The sequence below is a fragment of the Psittacula echo genome, assembly GCF_963264785.1.
Source record: "Psittacula echo genome assembly, chromosome: 6".
Taxonomy (NCBI): domain Eukaryota; kingdom Metazoa; phylum Chordata; class Aves; order Psittaciformes; family Psittacidae; genus Psittacula; species Psittacula echo.
In genome coordinates this window covers 2708939-2726989 of record NC_137743.1, presented here as the reverse complement: position 1 = coordinate 2726989, position 18051 = coordinate 2708939, and positions in this window count along the sequence as shown.

Below are 18051 nucleotides of genomic sequence, written 5' to 3'. Positions count from 1 at the left end.
TCGGAAGTGCTGTCATTCATCTTGTGCTGTCAGCTGTGCTAATGGTTTTCACAAAAAGCCCTGTGCTAACCAGATATGGATCTGGGCTGGTGTTTCCAGCTTCCACACTCTGTTACCTACGCAGAAACTCCTGCAGAGTTTCATTGCCTTGGGACACCAAACCCCACCTTCATAGGATCACAGAATCCCAGAGTCTGGTTTCTGTTGGAAGGGACCTTAAAGCTCATCCAGCTCCAACCCCTGCCACGGGCAGGGACCCCTTCCACTAGAGCAGCTTGCTCCAAGCCCCTGTGTCCAACCTGGCCTTGAACACTGCCAGGGATGGGGCAGCCACAGCTTCTCTGGGCACCCTGTGCCAGTGCCTCAGCACCCTCACAGGGAAGAGCTTCTGCCTAAGAGCTCATCTCAGTCTCCCCTCTCCCAGGTTAAAGCCATTCCCCTTGGCCTGTCCCTACAGGCCCTTGTCCAAAGCCCCTCTCCAGGTTTCCTGCAGCCCCTTTAGGCACTGGAGCTGCTCTCAGGTCTCCCCTTCAGGAGCCTTCTCTTCTCCAGGCTGACCCAGCCTAGCTCTCTCAGCCTGGCTCCAGAGCAGAGCTGCTCCAGCCCTCGCAGCATCTCCACGGCCTCTTCTGCACCCTCTGTTCCTTCCCCAAGACTGAAACCTGCACAACAGAATGGGTCATATGAGAAAATACAAACATCACACGCTGAAATTATGGCTAAAATTAGGACCAGAGACAATACAAGCTGCCTTTTAGCACTCTGGTTAAATGTATTTGCGTTTCCAGGCTAGCAGCATGTAGCTGGTGTGGCGTGATCCCCATGGCCCAGCTCTTTGTTCGCAACAGTGATTTCATGTGCAAATACAGTGTTTTGGTAAAGAAGCTTGGGGACTTTCTCCTTCACCTAACTAACGTTTTTAGACACTTGGCTTCCTTCTGTCTGCACAAGTAGAGGGTTTTTTAAGATGAGATTACGACAACAATCGAGTTTCTGCCTCTGGAACATGCAGATGCAGCTTCTGCAGCACTTGCAAGTGTTTATCTGGCAGGAGAGGACTGAACAGCAATGGCAGTCCCTGTCCCTGCAGGGATACCCCCTTGCCTCTAGGTATACCCCCATGCAGAGGCTGCAGCTGGAGTCATTTTGCTTACCTGTTGCTTGGTTTTGTTAACACACTTTGTCATAAGATGCCCAAAATGGCCTTTGCTGTGTTTCTTACTTGACTCTAACTCAAATCTACAATTATACCTTATGAGATATATTCTATTAAGAGAACATTAGCTGAGAACTATACCCCATTTTCAGGTAGGAAGCACTACTTGTTGTCTTTGGTGTTGGGGAAAGGAGCTGGTCTGGAGGAAACATCTTTGTTGAGCCCCTTGCTGTGCACCCGCTCAATTACCTGTCACTTAAGGAGAAGGGCAGCCTTTCAGATCTGAGGTAACATAATCATTGCAGAAATCAGTGGGGAGAAACTAAATACCTTGGGAATGGTTGCTGCTGGCCTCCTGCATGGTTTGAAGTGCTGAGAAGTGTCTGAGAGAGGTGTCAGCGCCAAGATTAAGAAGAAGTTTCCTGAGGCAAAATACTTGAGGGTCTTAAAGTGTTTTCTTTGCTTTCAGAAATACGCTTGTCCCACTGTTTCCCACGTGGGCTGAAACGCTGGTTTCTCTACAGACGGTATCATTTCATACCTGGCACCAGAGGGTAAAAGGCATTTCAGGCATGGGCAGGAAGGAGGAAGCCAACCCTGGAGTCAGGGGCTCTATAAACCTCAATGGTTTTGCTTAGGAAGTCTCCTGACTTTATGCTCCAGTGAGCTCTGTTTTAAGAATCTTTGGTTGTTCTGCTCTTTACCTTGGTTGTTTTGCAGTGCCATTATATCTATTTCAGCTTGCAATGCAGTTTCTTTGTCATTGAGGTCACATCAAAACAAAGTCAATCATCAGGAGAGGTTATCAGACAAGCTGCTGCTTCATGGAAGCTCTCCTTTTATCATTTTTCTTCTTTTAACCACCATATGGAGATCATTCAAGGACCGGCACAACTCCCATCTACACAGCTAAAGAGAATAAGTCCAACAAGCTGCTATGGATAAATCATTTTCTCTTTAATGTGTATCTGTGTTGCTGCTGCCTCCTTTGTGTTTGGGACCTGAAATCATCCCTGTCATTGCAGTTAATATCTGGAGGTTGTATCAGTGGAGTAATGCCTGGAAGAATACCTTTGCCTGATAATTATGAACACTATAGGCTTTGGTAGCCCTTCAATTGAACTTTATTATGGGCCTGACCTTCCTCCTGCATCACAGGAAAAGGACTCCACTTTCACACATGATGTGAGCATCTACGCTCAATGTCAAAGATAGTGATTTCCATGTTAACAATTCCCAGCTGCTTGAAGTTCATCCTTGGGTGTGCTCTTGTCTCTCTGGGTGCAAACAAGGCACAGAGCAGCAGCAGGAACTGCCTGGCTTGGTTAATGGCATCCTTGTTCACATTGGCTGTGCTGGAGCTGCATCACCCCTTCTCCAGCTCTTCCTTCCCTATTTGCAGGCTGGGATCACAGGGTAAAATCCAAGACTTATTGAATCTCTTTCATTCAGATTTTTGCAGATGTATGATTCTTTTGCAAAACGTTTCAGTTAATAACTTACTTATTAAGCAGAGGAAATAATGGTGTGAAAGCATGTAGGTTTGAGACTTGACCCTCTCTGCCCTATACCAGCACATGCAGGAGACAAGTTACATACTGTACTACTGCTCTATAGAGTATTTCGTGGCACATATTTCTCAACTTCTTATCTTGTATCTGACCAAAAATCATGTTGTTTTCTTCTGTGGTTGCACTCAGCAATCCTTCTCTGGAAGGATTATATATTGTATGATAGCGAGCTTCAGATCAGAGCTTGGGATCAAATAGACTTTATAGTCCCCTTTGCTTTGGTGCAGTAACTCAGTAGTTTAAGTAGTTCACTTCTGCGTTGCAGCTGAAGTTGTGATTCTTGCAAAGGAAAGTTGCTGACACCTGATTTTATAACTTGTCATTAAACAGGTCAGTTTGCAAGTGAATCAATGTACACTGAAGAGCAGTGGCATATTTTTCCCTGCAGTCCTTCTCCTGACCTGTAATCCTCTGCCAGGCTGAATTAACACCCCTTTGGTTTGAGGGTATTAGCAGCCCAGTCATTAGTACCTCACTGGTGTCATCAGAGGTCAGAGGAGCAACCTTATCTGCTCAGGAATCTACTATTTGTAACCCTATCCATGCTCTCCATGTCTGCCTTTTTCACAACTATTTCTTATTTGCTCCCATTTTCTAATATTAGCAGCAATGCTGGAATGCTAGCATGGAAAATGCTAATTTTCCCCACAATATTTGTGATGTATTAAACGGATCATAACTGAGACTCAAGCTCTCCTAGTGTGCTCAGTCTGTCTTTGCAGTGAGACGCTGTTAACCAAACTCCAGTGAGTTCTGTTTGTTGTATGCAGCTCTTCACAGAGAAATGAGATGTTCACATTCATCTTCCGAATGGTACAAACCTGTTCTCCCTCTTGCTTGCTTGTGGTGATCCCCAGGGCAGGAGTGGTGTGGGCCAGGTTGTTCTTCACTCTTAATCACTGGTGCATGATCTCAGCAGGTTTTTGCTCTAATAACTTCATACAGCAAGCACTGCATGTCCCTGAATAATTGAGAAATACTTTGGGAAAGCTTCAGAAATGGCCTGGTCAAAAGATCCCCACATCCATTTGTATACGATATGCACTTACTGTTGCTACTCCTAGTGACTACCAAATGTTTGTAATTGTAACTTATATCAATGCAGTTGGAGAGGTTTAGCGTGCGGGCCGATGATTTGCTTGCCTTCTAAAGGGTCTGCAGTGGGCACGGTTTTTTCTATTAAAACCCATGCTGTTAAACTTCAAGTGACAAAGTCAGTAACAGCTTTTGGAAGTTTTCCATTCGTGCCTTTTTAATTGAACAAAAGGCAAATTTCACGTGGAAGCGGATTCACACTGGATACTGAGCAGTCACAGAAGCCCAGCCTGGTTTGGGTTGGACGGGGCCTTAAGGCTCCTCCAGCTCCAACCCCTGCCACACTAGAGCAGCTTGCTCCAAGCCCCTGTGTCCAACCTGGCCTTGATCACTGCCAGTCAACACAAAAGCCACCAATAAAGGCCATAATGTTCATGCCCAAATGGAGATGGAACAATGTAAAATACAAAATTGCTTTGAATATTGTTATGGTGCAACCACAGCCCCTGGAGCTGCCTCCTGATGGATGCTCCCCCACACTATTACTTGCAGTTTGCAGTGTAAATCTCTCTCCGGATTTGAAATGCGCCACTTGTGTACCTGGATTAAGTCATTTGAGTCTGTTGGGGGGCAAAATGCTTCTGAACCTAAGCAGCTCTCTTTAGCAATACATAGGTTTTTCCAAACCATTTTCGTTAATGAAGTTTGTGTTTGCAGAGATTGGCTTCAGCTCCAAGCAAGGATATTAAGTGTAGGAAATCAAATCAGGGTGTTAGCTGCACAAACAAAGGTTTAAGCCTGAGGCTGAATAACGGATAACTCAATGTATTGGTACAGTTGTAAATATGCACATCCACAGCCAAGTTATGGTATTTCTGCCTTTTTGTGGGTTGAGAGGACTTTTGCACTCTAAACAGAAGCCATTTGCAGACCTGAGCTCTGCAGCCAGGAATTTGGGGTTAGTTTTCTAACGTGGTTCTGGTTTAGGACTTGAGGTTTGGTTTGCCTTGTTCTACCAGTGACAATGCAAAAGCCTGTGGCAGGACACTGAAACAGTGTGCGTTTAAACTGGATCACAGTGCAGAAAGGCCACAGCCAGGCTCAGAACTGCAAAGCCTGAATTCTTCTGGAAAGAAGTGGAATAAAGTACTTGGCTTGGGAACTGCAACTCCAAGAATATCCCTTTGCAAGCCAGGAGACCTCTCTGAGAGGAAGCAGTTATTGAGCTCCTTGAATAGAAACATCCTTGAGAGACTGAGTCTTCAATGACATGATTTGATTTATTTCACAATTTTATGGGTGTTTTCCTCTCGTTCTGATGTAAAGCAACCTTGAGGCATGATGGAACATCATGGAAAGGCAGGTGGCATCCTGGGGTGGTGGAGAAACAACTTGTTTTCCCAATAGAAGCACTGTGCTGGCCTTCGACTAGCAAACACTGACTGCAGATGTCAGGTCTACAGCCTCATCTGCAGGAGCCACCTTCCCTGGGTGGACTGCAGAGGTTTGTGCAGCATGAGGCCCCTGTTAAAGAGGTCACCAACAGGGCTTCAGTTGGCTGCACATAATACAGCTTTCCATTACTTGCAGAGGAGCTTTGGCTTCCCATCAGACCACGGTTTCATTGTAGGCTTATTTTGAGTTAAGACTGACTTGAGTGTTGGGTAGCGCATCAGGAAAGACCCCTAAAGAAAAATACAGCCCATGGGTTAATGAAACTGCAAATCCTTGTGACAGCCCCTGGCAGTGCACAGTTGAAACACTTAATCCACCCTCTGCAAGCAGCACTCTGCTGGGCAGTGCTTGCTGCAGTGATCCTCAAGTCTTGACCTATGGCATTCCTCCATGCTTCTACTGCCTTCCATAATTTCCTGTGCTCTTTCACCCCTCCCAAAGACCTCAGTGACCTTTGCTGTTTCTTTATTCTTGGTTTCACACTATTGCGTTCATCAGAGGTTCCTGTAGGCATGAAAGTACTGTGCTTTAAATGCCCTTGTTTCAGACTTTATTGCCCATTGGTAAATTCTTTGCTATATGTTTTTAAACACACTGGAGACTGTCTTTACAGAACTTAGTCACACCTCTTCCGAAGTCTTCATCATGCAAGAGCACTGACTCAGGTGATAGAGCTTCATTGTACTGCTCTCAACCAAGTTTGCTCCCTGAAGAGCTACTCCAAAGCAGACTGTAGCTCTTGGGGTCAATCTGAGAGCCCGTTTATCCCCTTAAAAGTATGTGGATGACTTTCATAGGCATTCAGTTTCTTTGGAAGGTTATGGCCAAGGGGCCTGGGCTATTTAGTGAAGTTCTAACAGTACCAGTGTCTTCCTGAGTGCCTTTAGTATTCTGTTTGATATGAACCATTTGGGTTTTGCTCCTCATTTCAGCTGATTGACGGCTTAGCTGCTAAGTTGTGTGAGCTTTTTGTTTGTAATGTTTATCCATGCACTCAAGGAAAACTATTCCGAGCCAGCTTTACAGTAAAGCTGAAGCAGATTTGGTATCTCTTAACAAGACAGCCAGGGTGGGAAAACCAGCTGGAGTTCTCCTTATTTTTCCATGCCCGTACACAGGAACCATAAAAGTGGCATAAAAATGCAACAACGGGCTTGTAAAAGCCAACTGTTCAGTTTCTATGATTCGCAAGAGAAACCCAAGTGCCCTTCAGTTGACTTCAATGTAAAATGAAAGTCAAGTTGTGAGGACCTGGCTCGTGATGTGATCAATACTGCCCAGCTTCCGGGCAGGAACACCTCCAACAGAGCACAGAAACCCTTGTCAAACACTGAACTACCCCACGAGCCCAGCATGCCCAGGGTGGGCTTTGAAACCACCCAGCACCAAAGCCCTGAGGACAGGGATGAGTATTAGCCCAGGACTATGGATGGAGCCTGCAGACATGTTGAGCTCGCAGCTGGAGCTGAGATGGAAGCCTGGCAATGCTTCCACACTGCCTGCAATGAGGCCAAACCAGCAGGAATCAGCACATCCTTTTGAGAGGGGAAGTGGCAGAACTGCACAGGTTTAATCGCTGCTGCTTGCTGAAGGGATTCATCCACTCTCCTCTTGCCTGTGATGGGAAGCAACACTAGGTTCAGTAGTGCCCCTCTGCCATGGGGGCACATGGCTGGTGTGTGGTAAAGATATAAGGAAGAAGCTTAGATATAAGGAAGTTTTAGAGCTTAGGCAGAAGCTCTTCCCTGTGAGGGTGCTGAGGCGCTGGCCCAGGGTGCCCAGAGAAGCTGTGGCTGCCCCATCCCTGACAGTGTTCAAGGCCAGGTTGGACACAGGGGCTTGGAGCAAGCTGCTCCAGTGGAAGGGGTCCCTGCCCGTGGCAGGGGTTGGAGCTGGATGAGCTTTAAGGTCCCTTCCAACCCAAACCAGACTGGGGTTCTACAAAAGGGAACCTCCTGTGTCATCTCCTATTCTGGCTGGGAAAACCTCAACAAACTCATCCTCGCCTCCCTTTGCTGTGTGCTCTGCCCTCTATGAGGAAGAGGAGGGACACCAAACTGAATGGAGGACAAGGCCAGGTCTCTTGAAGACACAACCCTGGATTTCTGGGGATCTTCAACATTAAAGATGGATGAACACCACACTTGGCACTACCTCATCTCTGCTAGATGTCTAAACCATTTCACCCCCAGTGTGGCTGAATATCCCTTTAGTCTGGTGTGGTTAATGCTCTGGTCCATCCTTTAAAGAATGGTGACAGAACTAAGAATTTCAGAACAGAGACCTGGCATTTAGGTTTGCAGAGGGGCTTCATATGTGGAAAATGAAACAGAAAACATTGTGTGAAGCATAATAGCGCTTGTAAGTTTTATAGCATGTTTGAGCTTGGGATTCTGGAAAAATCAGAATTAAACTCAATTTTCTTGGAGTTGTACACCATACTCCATAAACCTGTTGGAAATATTAAATGCTATGCAATTACTCAGGAGACATTTGCCATATGTTAGCCTAAACCCACTTTATTTGAAAGGGGATCTTGTTTTAAATGATTGAGAGACTCTTTCCATCTGATCACATCTCAGTGTTCGGCACCATTAGATGCTGGAAGGTTTTTACTGCTCGAAGGAAAAAAGATCACTGCCCCATCCTGACACTGACAAATTGAGTCCTTTCATTTGCTACACTTTCAACATCAGGCCTGCCTGCCATTTCTATGAAGGAATGTGCCAGATTCTATATCTCCCTCTAAAAAGGATTTGGAGGAAGCAGCACCCTGCAGGCAAATTCCCCATCACTGATCAGCAAAGCACCTGCCACTGGGGGAGGAGGAGACCCCTGGACAAAGCAGCCCTTCATACACCAGCTAAACATGTTTAAATACACTCATAGGTAGTCCCATGTTTGTTTATCCATGTCTCTGTTGGTGTGCTATGAAAATGAGCTCATAAATGTTGAAAGTGTGAGTGTAGGGGGGGTTCAGCCATAATTAAATCAGTTCCGCTGCACTATCACATCACAGGGATGGTCTTTTCTTTCAACCCGGGGAAATAAAGTCATCCGTGGGCTTCAAGCTGTTCCACAGATGAGAAGGAGAGTGCTCTTATTCTTAATGAATGCTAACAAGTAGCTGCAGCTGCTCAAGACTTATGGGAGAGAAAGATCTTGCAGACTAAAGCATTTTTCAAGATACTTTGACTTAAAAATGAGCATTTTTAGTCTTGAAATGCGTGTTGGACAACCACTCCACATACACGAAGTATGCTTGTCTATACACAAGGTGGCTTTGCTTTACAGCATTACCAGATAGTAGTGTATATGTGGAAGAAGAGGGTTTCTGCATCCTTGCAAGTGCATGATTGGCACTTGGTACCTTGCTGGAGGAAAAATTCCCTCTTTACATTATTTTGGACACATTTAATAATATAACAGATGAAATACAACTGTGGGGTTTATTCTTGCATGTCTATGCTAGGGAACGTTCTTTGGAGTAAGTGATTACATTGTCTTCTCTCTAAAGAGGGATGAGGAGCATTACCTACACAAAAGGTCAATGCCCTGTTCCCTGACTCCTTTAACAAAGGAAAAGCAGAAGATGCTCCTTTCTTATACGTGACTTCATTTACCTGCTGCACCGCTCTTTGAATAAAGGCTTTAATACTCTCTTACATCTGGTAGTTTCCTACCAGCTTTATCTGTGTTCACTGTGCAGCTTAGCAATAAGCTACCTAAAAGTGTTTTCAACTTGGGTTTTGTAAAAGATGTTTGAATAGTCACCCCAGAATTAATCAGAAGCTATGGATCCTTCCCAGTAACCTCTTTTTCCTTTGGTTTTAGTAATGGAAGTTATATCCAGATTAGAAATAGTCACCCTCTGGCTGCAGCTGAATGATTTTAATGCACATTTGCTTGCAGGATACCTTCCCATCTGTGGGCATGTTTCATTCGTTTTCTCATATTAAACCTTGAGGTGCTATTAGAATCCAATATGCTGTGCAACAGTTGATTTGCAGGGAGCACTGTGAGATTTGCAACAGAAGTGACTGCAAATAGCATTTGACACTGATGTGTCCATTTAAACAGTGTTTTGAATGATATCTCTTTATGTTCTCTCCTGGGCAAAGTTTAATTTCCAGTGAATTGCTGGAAAAAGAAAACAACCTTATTTCAAAACAGTGGTCACTTGGGCATGTCTCAACTTATAAGGCCAGGGCTGAGGGAAGCAGAGTAAAGGGGCAGACAATGATAAGTAACTACCACAATGATATCAGTGCTTTGAAATGGGGGCCCTTCTTATCTTCTCATATTCATGAAAGACAAATGAAGATGGATGAATACGGATTGTCAGTTTTCTTCTCATCTGCCTCTAGAGCTATATTGCTGGTAACATACCATGCCTGGAAAATAGCAACTTATGGGCTGAGAAACCTTCTTTATAAAGAAGAAACTGCTGCTTGAGAGGGGTATTTTGCTTCTCTAACTTTACAGACATCCCTAGCCTGTAGCAGGCTCATTCTTGTGGATACTTCAAGTGTGGTTTCTGGTTTGTGTTCCCTTGCTGGTTGGGAATTTGACAGTAGCATCAAAGCCAACGCATAACCTGCGGTATATAGAATCATAGAATTACAGAATAGTTAGGGTTGGAAAGGACCTTAAGATCATCCAGTTCCAACCCCCCTGCCATGGGCAGGGACACCTCACACTAAACCATGGCACCCAAGGCTCTGTCCAACCTGGCCTTGAACACCGCCAGGGATGGAGCATTCACAACCTCCCTGGGCAACCCATTCCAGTGCCTCACCACCCTCTCAGTAAAGAATTTCTTCCTTAGATCCAATCTAAACTTCCCCTGTTTCAGTTTGAACCCGTTACCCCTTGTCCTGTCACTACAGTCCCTGATGAAGAGTCCATCCCCAGCATCCTTGTAGGATACGATCCTTGTAGAATACCATCCTTGTATAGCACAACCCTTTTCATTCAGCCTCTCCTGCTGCTCTTTCCTTCCTGCACACAGACTCTTAAATCTGATAAATACATGGGTTTGTTCTTAAGAACATGTTTCTTACCCGCAGCTTGCTGGGGAAACATCCCCTTGAAATACTGGTGGGAAGCCTGCAGCCCAGCTGGCCTGGGCAAGGACCACATCCCTTGTGTGCCTCTGGTCCTGCCTGCGTAGGGGATGAATGATAGAATATCAGGGCTTTATATTTTACCTTGCAAACCATCAGCTGTTGTTCAATATACACAAGAAGGTACCTGGGTGCAGGGTGATGAGGGCCTTTTCCAGTTTTCCAAAGAAACCGTGGTCTGTACACTGAACACCTATGTTGCTCGTTTGAAAATCAAGGTGAATTCCTATGGCTATAATGTAATTAAATTCAGGACCATGGTCTTAAAATATGGAACGTTAGCCCAGGAAGTTTTGCACTGCGTGGCAGAACAGTGATCATATCTGTGGTTCCTGCATTTCGCAGCCTTGACCACAACCTTAACCACAAGCTCTTTGTCTCCAATTTAGGCATAAAAGTAGAGACATCTCCACTACATCCCAAAGGGGAGAAATCGCACGTGGAAAAATGAAAGGAAATTAAGCCCTTCTCTTCAGTTCTCCAATTCTGGGTCATTTATGAGGTTGAAGATTTAGCCACTCACTGGGCAGTGGAGATTTGCTGCTCATAAATGAGTAATCTGTGCTGAGAAAGCGGATAGGTGGGTTTCAACCCTTCTCACTCTGCCCTGGAATGTGTTTTATTTTACAACCACAGTGGGTAATCATGCAATAACTTGGTAGTTCTGCAGTGATAGGTTGTCTTTTTTCTGTTACAGCCATATTACAATGGCAATGGCGTTGCTCATGTTTCAGTGTGGACAACAAAAGGCAGAGGCTACCCTTACAAGAGGGAGAGAAAAAGATGAGTGATGAATGTTGTTTGTGTATTAGTTTCATCACGCTGTATTGAATGCATTACAGCTGTAGAGAAATGAGCAAGCTGGGGAACTGAGGAGGACAGGGCATTTGTAATTCCTCTTTTTTCCTGAGGAGAGGGAATTGGATAAGGAGCACTGCCCAATAATAGTGTCTGTAAATGTCTTCTGCCCAAATATCCCAAGGTGTGATGCAGACAACATTTACTATCAGAGCCTGATGATCACATCTGATCTGCATGTGTATCAGTCAACTCTGTTGAGTGTGGTTATGCTATGATCTTCTAAATAAATAGGTATTTTTGTGGTAGTTTTAATATATTTATAATGCAACGAGCTCTGATGATAATAGTTATATATATTTATGAAGATCTTGACCACGGTTCATTTGCAGTGGTTATAACTGGGCTTACAGGTTTTCTAAGGATGGCACTACTGGAACTGACTTACTCATTGCTGTGCTTAAGAACTTTCAGCAATCTCTCACTATTGCAGGAACAATCGAATGGGATATGTATGCAGAGGTGCCTGATTCTCAGTGTAGTCAGATTAGTTCAGTGTAGGTGTTCTTGGAATTGTTTTGATTTTGTTTGCTTCCCCCAAAAGATGCTAAAGTGTCTGGAGAACTTGATGGTGGAAGCGGCAATTGCTCTTGGTGCTCTAATCCGTGTTATCTTTTGAAATAGAGATGGGAAAAGGAAGTTGAGATTAGTGAGGATATTTTGATCCCCATCTGTTCCCCTTTACAGGATAAACGTGAAAAGATCCCCATTATTGTCGTGTTAATTTGTTCACAACTTGATCCAAAGCCCACTCAAGTCAATGAAAGTTCCTATTCTTTCCTGTCTTGAATTACTTTGCATAAAGCCAGCAGAACTGTTTTTCCCAACACAGAAAGACACAGCAGGAAAGGAAGTTTTCAGTCACTGTGCTGCAATATGCTTCTGTCAGAGTCAAAAGTGTCATTAAGGCTTGGGAAAAGGCTTGAAACAGTATCTGCATGCATGCTAATTAGAGGTGTGCATGTGATGAACATTATTCTTTAAAGTTGTATTAGCCAGGTAAGAGAACATTGACGCTTTATGGATAACTTCTTAGTTCCTAATGTGCCTTTCTTATATACGGTTATATCCTGTCATCTTTATTCTTTCCCTTCATAATCCTTTCTTCTTTGCCCAGCATTTGGTTAGCTTTTCTGACAGCTGCTGAGCGTGGAGCTGAAACCCCTGAAGTCTCAGTCTGAGTCAGCTCAACTTCTTATTGCACTATGTGACTATATTGAACAGCCCATGTCCCTGTGGAATGGTAATGGTGACCTTCATCCTTTGCAAGACCCAACCATTAACTCCTACTGTAGGTTCCTGCTTTACCTATGTTATATATATGTTATGGAAGACCCTCTCAATGTGGCTTCCACAATCTATGTGGCTTCCTTAAAAACCTTTGCTGGGCAACTTTGTGAAAGGCTTCTTGGAAATCCAAACATAATTTGAGCAACCTGATCTCTGTTAATCTGAAAGAGGTGCAATGAGCCTTGCAGCTTACTCTGCTGAGCTGCTGATGGTGTGAATTGTCTGTTGCACGTGCATGATCACAGAAATTGAGTAGTCACAGTTAAATATCTCATAGATCATCCAATATGACCACTCGAGACTTCTCCCAAGGCCCTGTGACACTGCTGTGGGTCGTGGTGTGGTGTAGTGGAACCTTAGTATAACACAAGGCCCAGCTCTGCGGGGAGTGTCTGACTGTAAACGCATAGGGATAGCTTGGTGCCATTTAGGAAACACATTTGCTAGTGCAGATCAGAGTTCTGCATTTGCCGCGGGACCGTACTGTCCTCTTACCTCTGCTCTTTGAAGCTGGGCTGTTTTCCTGGCTATAGGCTATTCTAGCTGGGAAATTGCTGCCAAAAGCCACTGTTAAAACAGATTGTATTGAAGCTTTTGGCAATGGTGCAGTGAAAGAATTCACTAGTTTTGCTAATTGTCTTTATGTGACTGAATATGAACCCATGATTTCTTGGCACTTTACATTAAATCCCTTTTTTCCTTCTCCTTGCCATGACATCTTATATATGAAATCCTCAGATCCAGTAAGGAGGCCAGAAACCCTGTATCTACTTAGAGCATGGGCAAATGAAGGCAGTGTCTACCCTGAACCCCAAAGCCCTTAGGAAATGAAGCTGTAGTTTTATAATGAGTGATTTTCATTGAGGCTCCTATATTTAAGATATCATCCATCTTTCAGTGGCTTTATTAGCACTGACATCTTCCTTGGGGCTATAGACAGGCCAAGCACCAGTGCGTTGATGTATTGCCCTATGCTGCAAAAGTTCGTGAGCATTTCGCTTTGTTTCAGTTTCTCTACACTGAGTGACACTTTTCCTCTCAAACAGTCCCATTTGGCAGATGGGGGCAATGGAAGATGAATCTGATCCTTAACATGTAAAAGCATATGTGCAAACAGTCTAAATATACCGGAGTTAATTGGGTCACCACTGCAGGATCTCCAGTGTGTAGTGACAGGAGAAGCTGTCACACATCAGAAGCAAGGATGTGTAGAGACCGCTGTCTTTCTTAGGGAGCACCTAGGGCTTCCCAAGAAGACTTTTAAATATATATATATATATATATTTATTTTCAAATATATATATTTATTAATCACTAAATATATACATATTTAGGAATTTGTTTCTACTAAATCAGATTGTTCTCAGCCTGGCTCCAGAGCAGAGCTGCTCCGGCCCTTGCAGCATCTCTCTGGCCTCCTCTGGACTTGCTCCAACAGCTTCACATCCCTCTTGTGTTGTTGGCCCAGAGCTGGATCAAGACTGCAGGGGGTTGTCTCTATTTCTTGTGTCATGCTTGGAAAATACTTGAGTTTACTGTTTTATTCTTATTGGGAGTGAGGTTTTTGCTCATGCCCTGTTGATTAAGCGATATAAGTGAAAGCTGTCCTGGTAACCTCTGCAAAACACAGTATTTTTACCCTTACTCTGAAGACTGGGACTGTATAAAATCCCCTCTTCTCTTTGGCTCTGCATTTCTGACCACTATTAATAGCTTTGGTAACCCTCTAGCATTCAGCAGCTCTGATTAATTGGTTTTGAACATCTTCAAGGCTCATGTTTCTCTAGGGGTTTTAGTTGTTTTGGCAATGTAGCTCTTCTAATATTGGGATCTAGCCCAGAAACCTTCTCCAATGCATGTATAAGCAACCCACCACTGTATGCTGTACCTGTTATGCTTGATTCCAGGATGTCCACAGAGTTGGGGTGTTGATTAGAGCCCTGAAAGTTAATGTGCAATTTGGGTGATGCTCTTCCTTTGGTTTCTGTGTCTCAGAGAAGGAGGTGAATGCAGTATTGTCTTTGCAGATACAGCTAGGGCAGTTTTCTTTCTCTTTCCCTCTTTTTCCACTCTCCCCTTCAGAGCAGAACAGGAAAGGGTAAAGGGGAAGCGAGGGTTGGGAAGGAGGCTGCTGCCCTCTGATGGTTCTTGAGGCGAACAGCCAGAGGAAAGTGGTTAAGGAGCGGCTGAGAGGATCCCCCTTATCTTCTAGCAAAATCCTCTTTCAAGGCACAGGGGCAGAACCCAGCCGCTTGACTGAAAAGGTTGAGCAGGGAAAGGCAACTCTGAATGTCCCGAATTACTGCAGGGAAAGCCGTTTTGGGAGATTTGATTTCCTTATTTTTCAGCTCCTTTTCTTCTAAGAGGTCGTTTTGCTGTAGTTTGACCAGTGCAGGTATCTGGTCAGTATCACACAGTATCACAGTATCACAGTATGTTAGAGATTGGAAGGGACCTCAAAAGATCATCTAGTCCAATCCCCCTGCCAGAGCAGGAACACCGGGATGAGGTTACACAGGAATGTGTCCAGGCGGGTTTTGAATGTCTCCAGAGAAGGAGACTCCACAACCTCCCTGGGCAGCCTGTTCCAGTGTTCCGTCACTCCTTCAGCAGCAGAAGCCCATTAATGCCCTGAGATAATGGGCGCATCGGAATTGCTCATCCATCACCACCACCTATATCCGAGAAAGGTGAATTTGGAGAGAACTCTTCAATGTTCAAGGATTTGCAGCAGCTTTATCAAAAAGCAAAAGGAAAAAGACATCCAGTTTGTGAGCTATCAGCCTAGATGTGTATGGCTCCGCAGCATCTCATTCCCTAGTAAATGGTTGGACTTTATGGTCTTAAAGGTGTTTTCCAACCTGGTTGATTCTATGAGAAGCTCACCTAGGAGTACTGGTGACAAAAATGGGGACACTTAAACTGAGGATAAAAGCTTTGTTTCTGTCCTTGCAGTCAATTTTTCCAAGCAGGGATTCCCGTGGGATGTTTATGCACCAGTGCTCCCTTCCCGACTGACCTCACACCCTCTGAGGCATCGCATGGAACCCAGCGTGCATCCCATGCCATGCTCTGTGTGCTCTTCCAGGCGACTGTAGGAGATATTTATCTGGTGACAGTGCTACCAGTGGAACAACCTGATGTCCCAGTGTGGGACCAAAGATGCCCTTGGTAAAGCCTCATTAAATCCTAAATGCTCAGGACAATGTTAGGAGCAGGTTTTAGAGCTTCTTGTGCTTGAAGTTGGCTTGTGTTCAATATGGGACTTATTTCTGTCCAAGAGGGGCAAGAGGGGGAAAATTCAGATGAGATCTCATAGAGGTTGGAAGGACCTCAAGGATCATTTGGTCCAACCTTACTTGGCAAAGCATGATCTGAACTTGATGTCCCAGCACCCTGTGCACCTGAATCTTAACAGTGTCCAGCACTGGGGAGTCACCACTTCCCTGGGGAGATCATTCCAATGGCTGGAAATTTCCTCTTGTGTTCAGTGGGAATTTCCCCAGCAGTAACTTGTGACCATCATCCCTGGTCTTTTCCATGTGACTCCTTGTAGAAAGGGAATCTCCACCTTCTTCGTAGTCACCCTTTAAACACTTGAACATGGGGATAATGGCAGGGAGGAGCTGCTGATGGCACATTTCAGAGGTGCTGGCAGTACCTGTGCTTCACAACTTACAGAACACCTCTGTGTTTTCCCTAGTGTGACAAAACAGGTCACATCACTTTACACAGCTCAGCTTTGTGGCGGGAGCAATGTTAGATGGGCTCGTGCAGAGGGAAGGCACTCGAGTAGTAAAAGGTAAAAGCTGCTAAGTTAGGAAATGTTGAAAATCTGGTACAACAAGGGTCTGCCTTACAGTGAGAATAAAGCACTCCTGTGCCAGGCTAAAGCTCTCCTGTATGTTTTCATGCAGTTATCGCTTGAGCTGCCTTATGTTTGAAGAGGCTTTACTTGGCGTAGGGACTCAGAGAAACAGCATCAATCATGCATTTTACACCCAGTCATTGGGACGGGGGGGACACTGCTGCACTGTCCTGTGGTGATCCGGGTCCAGTCACAGAATCCCAGCCTGGTTTGTGTTGGAAGGGACCTTAAAGCCCATCCAGTTCCAGCCCCTGCCACGGGCAGGGACACCTTCCACTGGAGCAGCTTGCTCCAAGCCCCTGTGTCCAACCTGGCCTCTCCTTTTCGGCCTCTCCTTTTCAGCCTCTCCTCCCTCTCACCCACCACCCAAACCTGCCACGTTGCTGTAAGAGTAATATTTCCACTTCTCTGATGCTCCTGTAATAAACCCCATCCCTGTGCTGGCGATACCGCGCTTGATTTAGAGCATCGATTGTTAATTCTGGCACGTCTCCTACCAGCAGTGATTTTTAAATAGCAGGAGCTGGATGACTCTTTAGCAGAATAGCTCCTGGGGGACAGGGATTGGTTTTATTGACTGAGCCTCTTTTGCCTGTGGGTAACAGCAAAGCTGTGCTGGCTCTTTTCTCTGTAATTGTGAAGTTAACTAGCTTCTGCCGTGCTGTCAAGTAGATATGCCTGCATCAGAAATTATTGCTGTTGCCTGCTGTGAGGTTTGCAGTGTGTCTTATTAAGTGTTTTCAGCTGCTGCTAAGCGTTAAGGTGACTGATAATTTAGCAGGTATTGAGGATCTTCTCTGTTTTCAAAGGGAAAGCTGCTTTTATTCAGCATTTCTACGCTTGGTGAATTTGGTGTAACTTTCATCCAGTGTGAAACTTTAAGCGAACCGTAAAGCTAAAATAGATCTTGTGCAAGTAGGAAGCAGAGGTTCTGGGGTGGGAATATATTATCAAGTAATGCTATCAATGATTACTCTAACATCTATTAGTTCAATCATAGAATCCCAGCCTGGTTTGGGTTGTAAGGGACCTTAAAGCTTGTCCACTTCCAACCCCTGCCACAGGCAGAGACCCCTTCCACTGGAGCAGCTTGCTCCAAGCCCCTGTGTCCAACCTGGCCTTGAACACTGCCAGGGATGGGGCAGCCACAGCTTCTCTGGGCACCCTGTGCCAGCGCCTCAGCACCCTCACAGGGAAGAGCTTCTGCCTGTTATCATAGAATCATAGAATAGTTTGGGTTGGAAAGGACCTTAAGATCATCCAGTTCCAACCCCCCTGCCATGGGCAGGGACACCTCACACTAAACCATGGCACCCAAGGCCTCATCCAACCTGGCCTTGAACACTCCCAAGGATGGAGCATTCACAACCTCCCTGGGCAACCCATTCCAGTGCCTCACCACCCTCACACTAAAGAATTTCTTCCTTAGATCCAATCTAAACTTCCCCTGTTTCAGTTTGAACCCGTTACCCCTTGTCCTGTCACTACAGTCCCTGATGAAGAGTCCATCCCCAGCATCCTTGTAGGCCCTCTTCAGATACTGGAAGCTGCTCTGAGGTCTCCACGCAGCCTTCTCTTCTCCAGGCTGAACAGCACCCAAGTGACTTACTTAGCCAGAGCAAAGTAATTCACTTATTTAGGCAGAGCAACCATTATGGATAGGCTGGCATGGATTGGGAGCAAGAGACTGCC